This window comes from Rattus norvegicus, chromosome 1, assembly GCF_036323735.1.
Source record: "Rattus norvegicus strain BN/NHsdMcwi chromosome 1, GRCr8, whole genome shotgun sequence".
Lineage (NCBI taxonomy): Eukaryota > Metazoa > Chordata > Mammalia > Rodentia > Muridae > Rattus > Rattus norvegicus.
In genome coordinates, this window is record NC_086019.1 from 174,287,773 (window position 1) to 174,303,420 (window position 15,648).

General features: G+C 45.3%; 1 long non-coding RNA gene across 1 annotated transcript in view; it reads left to right on the forward strand.

Annotated features, from left to right (window-relative positions):
- Positions 1–15,616, forward strand: part of LOC108349612 (uncharacterized) — a 40,355-nt gene extending 24,739 nt beyond the window's left edge. The window contains exons 2-4 of the long non-coding RNA XR_001835928.3: positions 5,696–8,079; positions 9,299–9,332; positions 13,880–15,616. This is a non-coding gene — a long non-coding RNA (uncharacterized LOC108349612). The remainder of the gene's footprint in view (positions 1–5,695; positions 8,080–9,298; positions 9,333–13,879) is intronic.
- Positions 15,617–15,648: the final 32 nt, after the last annotated feature.

A 15,648-nucleotide genomic window follows, 5' to 3' on the forward strand; every position in this document is an offset into this window, starting at 1 on the left:
GTGATAGGCCTGTATCAAGATCTTGTTGCACTGGCTACTCTACTCTGTATTCTTTGTTGCCACTGCTGACTGCCTGTGAAAGCCACTGTTAAGCCTTACCTCGTATGAGTACTCCAACTGCCTCCTGATTGGCTCCCCTGTTCCAGCCTGTTCCTCGCCCACCATAACTCTCCCTTCCGCTCAGCAGTCAAAGTGAGTCCATTAAATATGTCTATCAGGTTGCACCACACCCTGGTTTAGAAACTGATTTCCTATTCCTTGTAAAGATAGTCTAGTGCACTTTCCAAGGCCACACTTCTCTGCAAAGCCACCCTTTACCTGCCCTGGCTCACAAGCCTCGGCCATGGTGACATTTTTGGTGCTCCTGATTCAATTCTAGGCCTTGATTCCTTCGAGGAGTGCTCATCTCTGCCACAGTCCTTGTCGTCTGCTATTAGGACAGAAGTTCCTATTTTCCTCCGAGGCTTTCTCAGTCAGCTCCAGCCAGGATGGGCCCCGTGTCTCCCAAATCATTCTCTAGAGCATCATTTTGTTTTGTTGCTCGAAACTTCATAGCAGAGGCACGGGATGGAGTGATGCAGGCCTGCAATTCTGGTTACCAGTGAGGTTGAGGCAGGAGGCTCATGAGTTTGAAGGTAGCCTGGGTTGTATAGTGAGTTCCAGGCCAGTCTGAGCTATAGAGTAATATCTTGTCTCTAAAGGAAGCGAAGCTTGGAGCTGGAGAGGTGGCTAAGAGAACTTGTCGCTCTTTCAGAGCACTGGGATTTGATTCCTGGCTCCCACATGGAGGCTTACAAACATCTGTACCTCACGGTCTGGTGTCTGACACCCTCTTCTGGCCACTACGGGTACCACATGCATTTGGTGAACAAACTGGGAGGGGGAAGCAGGTGGACCTTTATCAGTTCCAGGACAGCCAGGATAATGTAGTGAGTCCCCTTGTTAAACAAACAAATGAAAAATGCCCCCAAACAAAACAAAACAAAACTAAACAACGTGAAAAAATAAGGACTAGAGATGCAGCTCAGAGGTAGAACATTTATGGTGCATGTAAGATTCGATTCTTAGTATTACCACAAAACAAACAAACAAACAAACAAACCACAGAACAGCAACACAATCCTCGTAAGATCATCCAAAATTATCTTCTTCATGTCTTTCTTCACTTGTACACCATCCACCTCCCTTTTAAAACACTAACTCTGGTATCTCAGCACTTCTGAAACTGAGGCAGGAGGATCAAAAGTTCAAAATTAGCCTTGGCTACATAGCAATTGGGAAGCTAGCCTAAGCTATGTGAAGTCCTGTCTCAAAACACCACCTTTCTGTCTAGTTAACTCTGAAGAGAAGGGTCCTCTGTTTTGTTTACTTTTTGTTTCTCTACTTAATGCATTATTTGGAACACAGTAGGTGCTCAATAAATGAACGTATGCTGTATGAATGAGAGAGCAGGTAGGCTAAAGGGACCAGAAGTAGGGAGTGTTCCTAGAGATGTGGGTAGAAAAGACATTCCTAAGCGTGTCTCTGGCCATGCTGGGACAGTGGGTGGGGAGTCTGACAGCTACAGCAACCATACAAAGGTGCCGTTCTCAAAGGCATTGCTCCATTCCTCAGTCCCCAACAGCCAGCTCTTGTAACACAGTAAGTTTCCGTGACTCTTTACAACCTAATGAGAGTAATTTTTCCACATGACCAGACAGCTCCATTAAGTGTGACTGTGCCGACAGATACCTCCAAACAGCCGGGAGGGACAGAGAGACAGAGAGGGGAGACCGGGTGCCACTGGCTTCTAGCTCTCCTTCGTGCAGGAGACCCTGGTAGGTGTCACAGTTTTCCTTTATAGTTCCTTAAAGAGAAAGGTTGAAGAGACTGTAATACTGTCTTACCCACTCACTCAAGTCCTAGGTCTGTTTTTGTCCACAATCTGTGGCTCATAACCCATAATATTCCCCAAGTGTCTAAAACAGTAAGATTAAAGTACTTGGTCTGGGTCATAAAGCGTCTTAGGACCAGACGCAGAATGTTGAAGGTGAAAGGCAGTCTCATTGGAGTGCTGAGGAAAGCCACACAAACATCCTCACAGATTAAGCTCTCTCTGACCTCTGCTTCTCCCCAAGCTAAGCCAGAGGTTCTAGAATCTCTCTTCCTCAAAGCAGGGTCATAAGAATACAAAGTTACACCCCGGTCTTCCCTGCCCAACTCTAGGAGCTGGCCACAAAGAATTCCTTGACATACTCTCCTACTTCAGTTCCCATCCCTGAGATGAAACAATAAAACAGGACCTAAAGCAACTGGGGGGGGGGGGGACTAAAAGCAGGATGTTGGCTTCTTCTTTCTAGATAAGCCATGCTGTGTCAAGTTGATAAGAATTAACCAGCACACACACCTACTTAGTCTGCTGATGAACCACAAGACCTTACACCAGTTGATTTCCTTATTGTTGTGACCTGACAAAAAGCACCTTAAGAGAGGGATAGTTTATTCCACAGCTAAGAGAAGCACAGTCCACCATGGTGGGGAAGCATGGTGTGAGAGTAACTTGGTCCACAGTATTGACCAGGAATCAGGGAATGGGGGATCCAGTGTTCAGCTGGCTTTTTCTTCCGTTTCTTTTGATTCTGTTCTGCTCCCCAGCTCAGAGTATGCTCGAGTTGTGTCTTGCCTTTCCAGTTAAACCATTCTAAACACACCCATGGGTGAGTTTCCATGGTGATTCTAAATTCAATGAAGTGGACAGTGAAGACAAATCACAATGTATTCCCACTTCGGAGGGTGTCTTGTTCTTGGGAGGAGGAATTGCTGCTGAGAACACAGCCAGGACAGGCTGAGCCCACACAGAAACGCTAGCGCCTGAGACTCTTCTAGACAGCCTTTGTATCTGTTAACGCGTCTTTGATAAGGAACATAAGAGGTTCCGAGGTACTCTCTAAGTTCTGCACCACACTCCTGCCCCAAGCAAATTAGTTTAGCCAAAGGAAGGGATTGTGGAGCCCCCAATGTTTAGCCAGGCAGACGGAAGTTTTAGAAGCCCTGACTTCTGAGGGGCCTCTCAGCGATGGTGCAGTGATATTGACTGGGGGTAGGTGGTGTCAGTCTTGGGGCGGGTGGGGGGGGGTGTCTGGTGAGATCTGCTTCAGGGCTGATTACTCCCTTGCCGGAGAGGGGAAGCCCATGTGTTTCAGGACCACAGAAATGGCCTGTGTTGTGAGTTACACACAGAGTTAAGTTTCTGTTTTCGTTTGTACCATGTGTTTGTAGAGAAGGCCTCTTTTGCCTCCCAGTTAGAATGGAAATGTGTGTTTTGAAGCTCAGAGCTGATTTTAAGAGACATTCTCCCTGGGAGTTTGGGCCAGAGCCTGGGACATGACTATTTATCATGGTTTCCTTTCCTTTGTGATTCTCTGTGGTTATTGATGTTTTTGGCTTGGGGCAAAGGACCAAAAACAAAAATAGCAACCCTACTCACGAAAATAGAGGGAGACAAAATGTGAACATTGTGAGGATGGACACAGAGAGAGGCTGAGCCCCTTGGAGTATTTTCTTTATTTGTGACTGGGGAGGGCCCAGTGGGGCCTCTGCACTCCCACGGAGCCAGTTCAAAGGGAAGTGGGCTGGAGTGGGTCAGGCTGGTCCTGTACCACTCTCAAGGCTCAGCGGGAACCAGGAATGAGCGACAACTGTCCTGAGGAGAGCTGGAGTGACTGTATCCTTGCAATCCTTCGGCCTAGGCTTCCACCTCTTTGCCAACAGCCTGCAGCCTGGGGGCTGTGGCTGTCACTTAACACTTTTGGGAAGAGGCAGTTTGAGAAACATGTTCACTCATCTTGAGGAGTCTTGGCATTTCCCAGCAATGTGTTCTTATTGACTCAACAGCCCTGAGGCCTGCAAGCTCTCCTGCAGTCAGGGCTTGCTTTGTTTTGTTTTGTTTTGTTTTTGTTTAAAGAGAGCTACAGGTGCTCTCCCCCAACCCCATTTTTCCTAAGATTTATTCATTTTATTTTGTATGTATGAATGTTGTGTGTGTGTGTGTGTGTGTGTGTGTGTGTGTGTGTGTGTGTGTGTGTGTATAAAAGCATTCTGTGCATGTACCCACTGAGGCCAGGTGCCCATTGAGGTATTGGATCCTCTAGATCTTCAGTTACAAACAGTTGTGAGCCGCCAAGTTGGGGCTGAATACTGAACCCAGGTCCTCTTCAAGAGCAGCAGGTGTGCTTAGCCACTGGCCACCTCTTCAGCTCCCTCCTGTCATGCTGACTGATGGCTGCCTCTTAGGCCCCTTCAAGTCCAATCCAGTGTTTAGTTTGGACCTCTTTCACAAACCCATGAACTTCTGTGCTCTGTGGGGACACCTGTAAAGCAAGGAGGCATGCACAGCCTTGTTCTACAACATTCTCTCTTGTTCTACCATGTTTCAAATTAAATTACTTATTATTTAGTCCCTTTACAACCCAATATCAGCCCTTCCTCTCCTCCCAGTAACCCCTCACACAGTTCTCCCCCTAGTCCTCCTTCTCAAAAGACAAGGGAAATGCCCCCTGGGTTTCAACCACCCCACCCCGCCCCCACACATCCAGTGACTGAGGGACTAGACACATCCTCTTCCACTGAGGCCAGACAAAGCTGGCCATTTAGGAGTGAGGGTTCCACAGGCTTGCAGGCAGGCAGACATGGGGACGGCCCCTGCTGCAGTTGTTTGGGGGACCTGCTGCTCATCTGCTACATGTGTGCAGGAGGCCTGGGTCCAGCCTGTGCCCACTCTGGCTGGTGATTCAGTCTATGGGTGTCCCTAAAGGCTTCAGAGTGGTTGACTCTGTTGGTCTTCCTGTGGAGTCCCTGTCCTCTTAGGTCCCCCCCAATCTTCTCCCAACTCTCTCGTAAGACTCCCCAACCTCCATCTAACGTTTGGGTGTGAGTCTCTGCATCTCTTTCCATTGGCTGCTGGGTGGACCCTCTCAGAGGACAGGTATGCTACTTCCTGTCTCTGCAGGCTGTCCCAGGCAGACCAGCTGGGGTGGCCAGCTGATCCAACTAGGATGGGTGGTCCGGTGGGGTTCCAAGGTGGTTAGTTTTGGGGCCTCAGAAGGTTTCCACAGGGAGGAGTCCTGCAAGACTCTTCCGGACCGAGGAGCAAGGCTAGAATTAGACAATGGTGCTCAGGGGACCACACCACTCACTTCTGCTGGCTGTCCCAGGCGGACTATTTTAAAAGGGTCGGAGAGAATGGTTACCTGGCCTGCTCCACCTGAGCCTCAGATTATAATTGGGTGTCCACTTGTTGGAGTGCCGCTGGCTTGCTCAGGCAGGAAGTTCCCTCAGCAGGCACCTACGGTGGAAGGTAGACGCTGGCCTCATAAACATGAGGACAAGCCAGCAGAGTTTAATTCATAGCCAGCAAATCCTGCCACGGTCAAAGGCCAGTAACACCTGCAAGGTCACTGGCCGCCAGACAGCAGACAGACAACACCAATAGGGAACCGAGCAGAAGTCAATGAGGAACAGACGGGGCACCAGTGTGTGGCCACCATGTACCCTAACTGAGTAGCCTGTGAGTAGTACATGGTTGTGTCCACAGTTGGGCCATGGGAGGAGATTCCCTCTGTTCTCATTCTCTTGACATCTTCTTCTTTCATTGCTGTGGGCATGGCACCCTTCACCAGCCCCTGCCCCCCTTCTTTTCCCCCATCTTCTCCTTTAGGGCTCTGAGATTCCGATTCAGCTGAAATGAAATGAAGGTGAAGCTCGGCGATGAGACTGGAGCCAGGGTCTGGAGCCATGGCGGATGTGTCACCATTGACGGATGGTTATCTCAGCGGAGGCAGAGGCTGGAGGGTCCCTGTGAGCTCCTCGCCTGCACCTCAAGTGGTCTTCCCACCACATTTTCTGCATGGAAACAACTTGGTTTCTTTACAGTGAATAACTGGAGAGTTCTCAGTCTCTCCATCAGCTGTGGGTTTAGGGAAGATGATTTTCATTTAGCACGTTTATCTTTGTGTGGATTCTCTAAGACAGAAAGGACTAGACAGACAACAAGGCACATGCCTTTAACTCCAACACTTGGGAGACTGAGGCAGGAGGATCTCGAGTTTGAGGCCATCCTGGACTTTATAGTGAGACTCTGTATTAAAATTCAGAAAATCAAATCAAACCAGAAGAATGGCAGGGGCTGAGTCAGAGCCACACAGCCCATGTGACAGACACTAACTCTTTAGACATGAACCTCACCCGACTAGATATTGTTCTTGGTTTGCCCTGCCCTGCCCCTGATCTGGGGTTGTCCCAGGTCTGGCATCATTTGACCCATTTAGCTTGTTATTTGGCCCATATTGTTGGTTTTGTTTCTTCCATGGATACCTACATTAAAAACTCTCTTTCCAACTCTGTCCCCAAAGCTCCCCTTAGGCAACTTCACGGGGGGGGGGGTGGAGGGGTGGGGGGGGTGGGTTTCTTACTAACCTGGTGGGGGGTGGGGTTCTTACTAACCTTATCTAACCTTATTCAGTTGAAGAGCCGGGACTAGACCCAAGGAACTTTAAAAAAAAAAAAATGTGGCCAGTGTTTGTCTTCATTTTCTCTATCTCAAGTCTGATTTTCCTTGGTGGATTTTTTTTCTCTAACTCTTTTTCTGTATGTTGAGAAAATTCCAGAGACATTAAACTTTAAAGGTTCTCAAGCTTGTGACCTTAAGAAAACCTCTCCTCCAAATAACTCAAACAACCCCTGGAAGGACTGTAATTAGTAGTTCTTGCTTGGGTGGCTTGGTGATCTCAGGAGACCCGGTACTGTGCCTAGTCACACTTGTCCCTTGGCTCCCATGATTCAACTGACAGTCCCACAACTCCCGCCAAAGGCAATTAGCAGATTCCAAATGAAACAGAAGCAAATCAAGTAGCATTGCACTCGGCGAAGGCGCCACTCCTGGACATTATTTATTCTCTCACACAGCACATTAGAAGCGGCGAGATTCCTTCACAACCTCTACTTAATTGTCAAGACCTGAATCTAACAAGCCCTTCAGAGTTTAATAAACACCGCACGGCCTACTTAAGGATATTATTAGCCTTGTTTTTTTTAGACATTAAATGCTAAAAGTCATTGAGAGTGTCTGCCACACGGTAAGCACTTCGGTAAACATCCTGCAGGTATCTCTTAAGATCCATGGGGGGGCTGTGTTTCTAGACAATGTGGATTGGAAGCAACAGAAACCAATTCTGGCTAGAGAAGAAAGCTGTACTGAAATGCTGGTAGAGCGTGTCGCCGACACCCTTCCAGAGGAAGGGCTAGCAAGCAAAATGCAGCTGTTAGGGAACAGGTTTTGCCTGGTTTTGTAGGTGCCTTAAGGAGGTGGGTTTGGAGATTAATATGGTGCTGTCCCAGGGCCTCCACTGTGCTTTATTTCTGTACTAAATGTCACATTCCTGGGAGGGAGAATATGACTGGCCTTTCTGGGGTCACGTGTCTCGTTTCTGGACCAATCATGATGAAGGACCCTGTAGTTGAGGCACGTGACTCCAAGATTGCCCATCTTTTTGTAGAAGGTGTTTTCAGGAAGCAGATTCGCTATGAGTCGTTTATCAAAAGGCTAATAACCATGTTTGTATTTCTATCAGGTGGGATCCTGGTTCATTCAAATGTGGGTAATGGAAGAGGGGATTAAGTAGGAAGAGCCTGGGGCCGGAAGTGGTATGTTGGGATTACCATCCCAGGCTTGAAGGAGGCAGTGACTCCCAGGACCTGTGGAGATTGGCATAAGGAGTTAGATGCTTGAAAGTAGCTGTGTTATTTGAGAGGGTCATAAGTCTCTCTCTGTAGATGGGTAGTGTGAGATCTAGGTGCATGAACGCCTCCCACCCTCCGGTGTATTTCTTCCTTTTTCTTTTTTCTTCTTTCTTTTTTTTTTTTTTTTTTTTTTGGAGCTGGGGACCGAACCCAGGGCCTTGCGCTTCCTAGGCAAGCATTCTACCACTGAGCCAAATCCCCAACCAGTAAGATTACAATCTTTTTTTTTCCTTTTTCTTTTTGTATTTCTTTAGTGTAACTGGAGGTTCGCAGGCACAGTCACAGAATTCACACACAGCTCAGGTGAGCAACTTTAACTCTTTGCTCCCCTTGCCACTTTACCTCTTAGCTGCAAGGGCAAAAGCCTGTCATCTGCCTCCTCGGAACAGTACAGAGAGGCTCAAATCTTCAGACTCTCTCCCTGAGGTTCTTGGAACCACATATGTGGTTTGGACTCTAAGTGGCAGAACCAGGCTTGTGTGGTACAGGCAGTCCCAGGCTCCTCTGCACAGGACCACGATGGAGATTTAAATCATATTTCCATTAGGTTTCATTCTTCTCATTCCCCGGGAGAGCACATCCAGGCCCAAACCGCACACTTCTGAGAGCACACACCATCATCAGTAACCTGTTCGTCACACAGATGGACCGTTTGCACCTCCTTTGTCTGAACATTCTCTTTTCTGCCATTGCATAGAGCCAGGCGGAGGGAAACCTCATTGACAACAATAATATTCTCTGCACTTGCACGGCATCACTTCTTATCTCATGGTTTCCTCCTCTTTAGCTAGTAAGAAGCAACCCCTGACATGCATTTACTGTGTATTAGGTGCGGGGACTGCCTCACTTCATCTTGGCAATAACCCAGGCGGAAGGGTAATAACACTCAATCTCCACTTCATAAATGAGGGAACCTGAGCTTGCAGGGCTTAATGTGGTGCCTAAGGTAACATAATAAACAGCAAGCCCAGGATCTGAGCCCAGAAAGACGAACTGCAGAGACAGCTTGGCTTACTCACGGTGCCTCTTGGCACCCTGGACGGCCTGTTGTCATAAAAGGGTGGACACTAGCTATTCTTCCTCCCTTTCCAATGTGACTATGATATATGCATGGAATAGGGGCACAGGGGAGACTACAAGTGATCACCAAATATCTGTGTGTTCTTTTTTGTAAAAAAAGATTTATGTCTGAGTGTGTTGTGCACGTATGTATGTGCATGCACATGCATGTATGCCTCACGACTGCAAAAGAAAGTATCATGTTTTCTGGAACCAGAGTTGCAGACAGTGGTAGGTGCTAGTAACCGAACCCAAGTCCTGTGCAAGAACAAAGCAACTGGTGCTCTTACCGCCCACTCACCTCTCCCGCCCCCATGTGTTCTTTTAAAGTTCCCCTCTCCATCTCAAGAGCATTGAGGTTGAGTCATGTGACTGTGTCTGGACTAGTACATCGCAGCAGAAGTGGTCTGCACCATATGTGGCTTGGGCATTAACCCCTTCCATCTGTCCTTCCTGTTCCCAGATTTGGAAGACTCTAAGCTGCTGAGCTGCGGCAGGTAAGGAACTGTTAGTGTTTGGACAGATCCCAGTGATGGACTTGCCAGCCTCGCTGAAGGCTGACAGGAGGGAGGAACGAGTCTGTGTCCGGTTAGACAAGACTTGGGGGTATATTTGTTATAATACATTTGTTAAGTGCACGAAAAAGTCAGACTCAGTACAACTGGACAGAGACTTGAAGGGTGGATATGTTAATTTAACTATACGCTAAACAAAATGTACGTTAGCTTCAAAGACAGAAATAGATGGAAAATGGGCTGGCGAGATGGTACAGTGGGTGAAGGAGCCTGTGGCCAAGGCTGACAACCTGAATTTGATCCCTAGGACAGACATGGTGGAGGAGAGAACCAATTGGTGCGAATTGGTCTTTGACCTTCATATGCATGCTGTGGCATGAGTGCAGACACACACACACACACACACACACACACACACACACACACACACACACGAAACCAAAACAACCAAACAATATAATAAAAATTAAAACAATAACAAAAAGCTTCCTTAAAAAGAAATACTGAAAATAAAAGAACAGTGTCTTAGTTTTTATCATATTGCTGTAACGAAACACCATGACCAAGGTAACATAAAAGGAATTATTTAAGCATTTATTTGTGGGCTTGTTTACAGTTTCAGAGGCTGAGTCCATTGCCGTCATGGTGGGGAGCATGGTGGCAGGCAGGCACGAAGCTGACCCAGTAGCTGAGAGATTACCTCTGATCTTCAAGCGGGAGGCAGGGCTGTGGGGAGGATAGATAAAGGGAGAGGGAGAGACACTGAGAAAGAAAGACTGAGCCTGGGCCTGGCAAAGGCTTTTGAAACCTCAAAGCCCACCCCCAGTTATACACTTCCTCAACAAGACCACGCCTCCTAATCCCCCCCAAACAGTTCCACCAACTAGGAACCAAACATTCAAACCTAGGAGCCTATGGGGACATTCTCATCTAAAGCACCACAAATGGAAGAAGATACACCATGCAAACAGTAACATTAAAGGTGGCAATACCAGACCAAAGACGTTTCCAGGCAAAAGTTGTTTATTAGAGGCAAAGATAAGCATTTTTATAATCATAAAATAGTCAATGCATCAAAAATATGTAAAACCTTGGTCATATGTGCATTCGATAACATAACCTGAAATGCATGAAGCAAAACCAGAAACAAATGAAACAGTTATACAACAATATTTAAAGAATTCAACACCCCAGTTTAAGTGATGCATAGGGCAACTGGACAGATCAACAGGGACAGGCACAGAACAACAATGAACTTGAATGAATGAATGAATGAATGAATGAATGAATACATAAATAAATAAGGCTTAATAGCAAGAGAGTGCTCTAACCTCCTGCGGCAGAATAAGGACTCCTCACATGTGCACCTGAGACATTGTTCAGAACAGACAAGATAAAAACAAAACTCTCAATACGTGCAAAAGTGGCAGCAGAAAGAATAAACTATCTAGGGATAAGTTTAACAGAAGGAGATCAGCAGGCCATCCTTGAAATCAGAGAAGACCTCAACAGACAGAAAGACGTTCTGTATTCATGGGTTCCAAAGCTTAATACTGCCAAGATGGCTGTACTCCCCAGACTGTTCAGCCCAGCCTCTGTCGAGATCCCAGCTGGATTTTTACAGATTTGACAAGCTTATAATAAAATCTATCTGGAACTATAGAAGATTCAGGATAACCAGAGACATCTTGAGAAAGAACAAGTCTGGAAGGCTCACACTCTCTGACAATGCTCACACTCTCTGACAATGCTCACACTCTCTGACAATGCTCACACTCTCTGACAGTGATGACCAAGAGAGTGCTGTGCTGGCGTGAGGGTAGATAAAGTCAGTGGACAGAACAGGATCTGGTGGTAAACACATGTTCGTATTATACTTAATTGATTTTCTACAAGGATGCCAACAGCATTCTGTGAAGGACGCATAGACTCTTTAATAAATGGGGAAAGAAAAACTGAATAACAGTGCAAAAGAATAAAGCTGGACTGTCTTATCACATACAAAAATTGCCTTAAATTTTATTGAAGACCTAACTGTCAGAGCTACAATAGTAATACTGTTAGTTAAAAACAGGAGGGAATCCTCATAGCCTTGACTGAGATCACAGTTTCTTTTAAGATTTATTTGCTTTATTTCAGTATATGCATGTTTTGACTGCATATATGTATATATATGTATGTGCACCATGTACATGCTGTGCCCACAGAGACCAGAAGAGGGCATCAGATCCTCTAGAACTGGAGTTACAATGAGTGTAAGACACCATCTGGGTGCTGGAAACCAAACCTGGGTCCCTCTGTAAGAGCAGCAAGTGCCCTTAACTGCTGAGCCACCTCTCTACCTCTATAATGCTTTCTCTTTTAAAAAGAGAAAAGACAGACTTTCTTAAAGTTCAGAGTTCCATAAAAACACCAAGAGACAAGTGAAAAGAAACATACAGAACAAGAGAAAACACTTGTAAGTCTGATGTACAAATGATGTCTGTTACAGGCCAAGTATCCAGAATATATAAAAACCATCATAGGGGTTGGGGATTTAGCTCAGTGGTAGAGCGCTTGCCTAGGAAGCGCTAGGCCCTGGGTTCGGTCCCCAGCTCCGAAAAAAAAGAACCAAAAAAAAAAAAACCATCATAAACCAACAATAAAAAGACATAACGTAATTTTTTAAGTGGGCTAATGTTTTGACAGGTATTTCTTGAAATAAGGTGTAGAGTTAAATGATAAGCACACAAAAAGATGCGTTCTCTGTCGATCATCAGTGGGATGCCAATCAGACCCAGGATGAGCTGCCACTTCTGCTTCCTACCCACTAACATCGATACAGTCAAGTAAAGACAATGACGAAGACTCTGAGGATACGGAGAGATTGGAGTCCCATGCATTATTGGCGGGAATATCAAATAATATGGCCACTTTAGAAGACGGTTTGAACATTTCTTAAAATGCTAAACAAAGAATTGCTGTATTGGTTATCAATTTTTCTCCCAAGCACCTGTGTAACAGCAATGCAACACACGTCCACAGTAAAACTCCCACACAAAGGCATGTGGGCAGAAGTCTTCATATGAGCTTAAAGTTGTCAAAGGCCCTAATGTAAGAACTTAAATGACGGGGTTTCCAGAAGGGAGCACGCATAAATCTCCATGGCTTTGGATAAAATGATGGCTTTTTTTCTCAAGCAGCCTGCATATCCATCTTTTAAGTAAAGACAAGTAAAGCAAATTTGGTGTGATTTTAAAATGATGCCATTTGGCTCCAGACTGTCCCATGGATGGACTTGGACATTAAGTGAGAGAAACCAGACACAAGAAGCCAAATGGCAAGCAAATGCACGGATCAGACATGTCTAGAACGGGGCTTCTTGGGGGTTGGTGGAAACATTCTGCAACAAATAAAATCGGGAGCTGGAGCAGATGGTTCTGCAGTTAAGAGTGCTCATTGCTCTGTCAGAGGACCAGAGTTCAGTTCCCAGCACCAACAGCAGGCTGTTCACACCCACCTGTAACTCCAGAGTATCCAACACCCTCTTCTAGCCTTTGTAGGTACTTGGATGGACGGACAGATGGAAGGATGGACAGACAGACAGACAGACAGACAGACAGACACACACACATACACACACACACACACACGAGTTCTGAGTTCAGTGGGAGACTGTCTCAAAAGATGGGGAAGAGAGTGATAGGTGAGACACCTGTCACCAATCTCTGGCCTCCACAGACAAGCATGGGCACACTTATGCACACATACCCATCCCCCACACATTTGCACACATATACTCCACATACACCGTAAAACATGCTATGCACATACTATAGAATATTCTGGTAAGAAAGAGATACCAGCAAAAGAGCAGTAGTTAGGATACAGTAAACACATTTTGCAAGTATTGTAATTTAAACGAAATGGAAAAAACCCAGAATGTTGAAGTCATCAAAATGGAAAGAGGTGGCTGCTTCTAGGTCCTAGACAGGAGGACGCAGGAAGTATAAAGGCTTGGCATGAAAGTGCCACAGGAAGAGCTTCAGGTGATTAAAATGCATCATGAAAAAATACATGACGTAGTGTGCTCCAGCTGTCAGCTGCTGCCACTGGGAAGGACAAGAGGCTGCAGGCAAGAGGGCAAAGGACAGCACACGGGAGACCTCTATCTCCCCCAAGTGGGTTGAGTACAGTCATTGATGAATGGAGCCCACTAGATACAAACACCTCGGAAGTTCCTAGAGGAAACAGTATTGTCCACCCCACCCCCACTTCCCAGAGCCCAGTGTTCTTCCCTGTTTCCATTTTTCACAGGAACAAGGGAAGGAAGGTCCAGAAGGAAGCTGTTCAGAAGGGGTTGGGGGTGGGGCAGGATTGCAGCAGACAATGGTTACAATGTCTATCATAGGCACCTTAGAATTGTTACAGGCCAGAGGCTCCATGGACACCCCAGGCTTCCCTTTCTAAGTGTTTACATCAGTTCCTAGCTGTTGTTTATATGTTGCCATGAGTGTCTGATGATGGTTAGCCTGCCATTTCATTTTCAGATAGATTATCACGTATGTATACCAGGCTCAGACTTACTATGTATCTGAGGATGACCTTGGACAAGTCTTCCCACCACCTCCCCAGTGCTGAGATTACAGGTATGCACCACTACACCCAATGTTACGTTGTTCTGGGAATAGAACACAGGGCTTTGTGCATCTCAGGTAAGCACTCTACTGAGTTATGCTTGCACACTGCCTAGACTGTAGTAACTTCTTTTTTTTTTTAAATTTAGAGAATACTTTATTAGTTTTTGTAATCAAACCCACGTATATAAGACCTTACATATTTAATACAGTGTGTTACCCCTGTACAAGTGGAAAAAACTTAAGTTCAACATTTCTAGACCAATATGGCTGTTAATTTCTGTACAGTGCCAACTCAACACAGTAAACGGGGATACTTTTTTCCAAAGTTGACAGCACAGGTAAAGTTTCAAAAAATTCAAATTATATATCTGTATATATATATTTATATTTATATAAAAAGACCAATAATAGCAGTGTGTTATGCATCAACAGCAGCAACAGCTTTTCCAGGTTTTGCAGTCATCTGAACAAAACTGTAGAGACATCCAGCACACTCCATTAAAAAAAAAAAAAGTAAAAAAACAAAACCCGAGAAAACAGCACAGTTCTGTTACTCTTGTGGTACCTGGCACCATTTTTTTTTTAAATTAGCTTCTCAATCATCATCTGGAAAGAAAACATTCTGAGCAACATCATTAAAAACAGCTCTGATAAAGCACGGTCACTACTACGTATCATAAAGCAGGTACAAGCTATTTTACATCCACAGAGGTATGATACAGTACTGTCCTACATCTATAATACTAGAGGATACAATTTAAAAGGCATTATTTGAGACTTGATTCTACTTTTCCAGCAGAGGGCCCAAAGGATGGTGTGACACAGCTTTGTAAAGAAACATACTCTAGACAGGATTTCCTTTCACTAGTGGCACACTTCTAAGGATTCATTCTCTCCATGAATGTCAGCTAAAACCGTTATTAAAAAAATGAAATATCCCTAGAACAAAACCGTATAACCACCGGATTCACATGAAGATGACCTAGTGGAGACAAGCTGGACCTCACCTTACCAACAAGCTATCAAATCTGTTATGTTAAAACAGTGAGACCTCCAAGGAAGGAGATGCCAAGTAGTGCTTCAAAGCTTCGGACCACAATCAAACACAGCATCCTTTTCAACAGAAGCAGAAGCTCATCTGAATATGCTCATGGATGCTGACATCAACATTTAATCATCTCCTCACTCATCCAGGAAGAGGGGGAGATCAGTTACTACTGTATTTTATTGTGTTCAACCAAATCACCATGTTACAAAAATAGCAAGCTGCCATAATAAAAAATAAGGCTCCTCTATCCAGCACCAGATAGCATCATTTTACTTTCAAACCTAGAAATTGCACACTTGTATATAAACCAATCGAAGATGAGGATTGAGAGTTCATCTTGGTGGATTTTTCCTTTGATGAATATGAAGTGTCCTTCCTTATCTTTTTTGATGACTTTTAATTGAAAATTGATTTTATTTGATATTAGAATGGCTACTCCAGCTTGCTTCTTCTGACCATTTGCTTGGAAAGTTGTTTTCCAGCCTTTCACTCTGAGGTAGTGTCTGTCTTTGTCTCTGAGGTGTGTTTCCTGTAGGCAGCAGAATGCAGGGTCCTCATTGCGTATCCAGTTTGTTAATCTATGTCTTTTTATTGGGGAGTTGAGGCCATTGATGTTGAGAGATATTAAGGA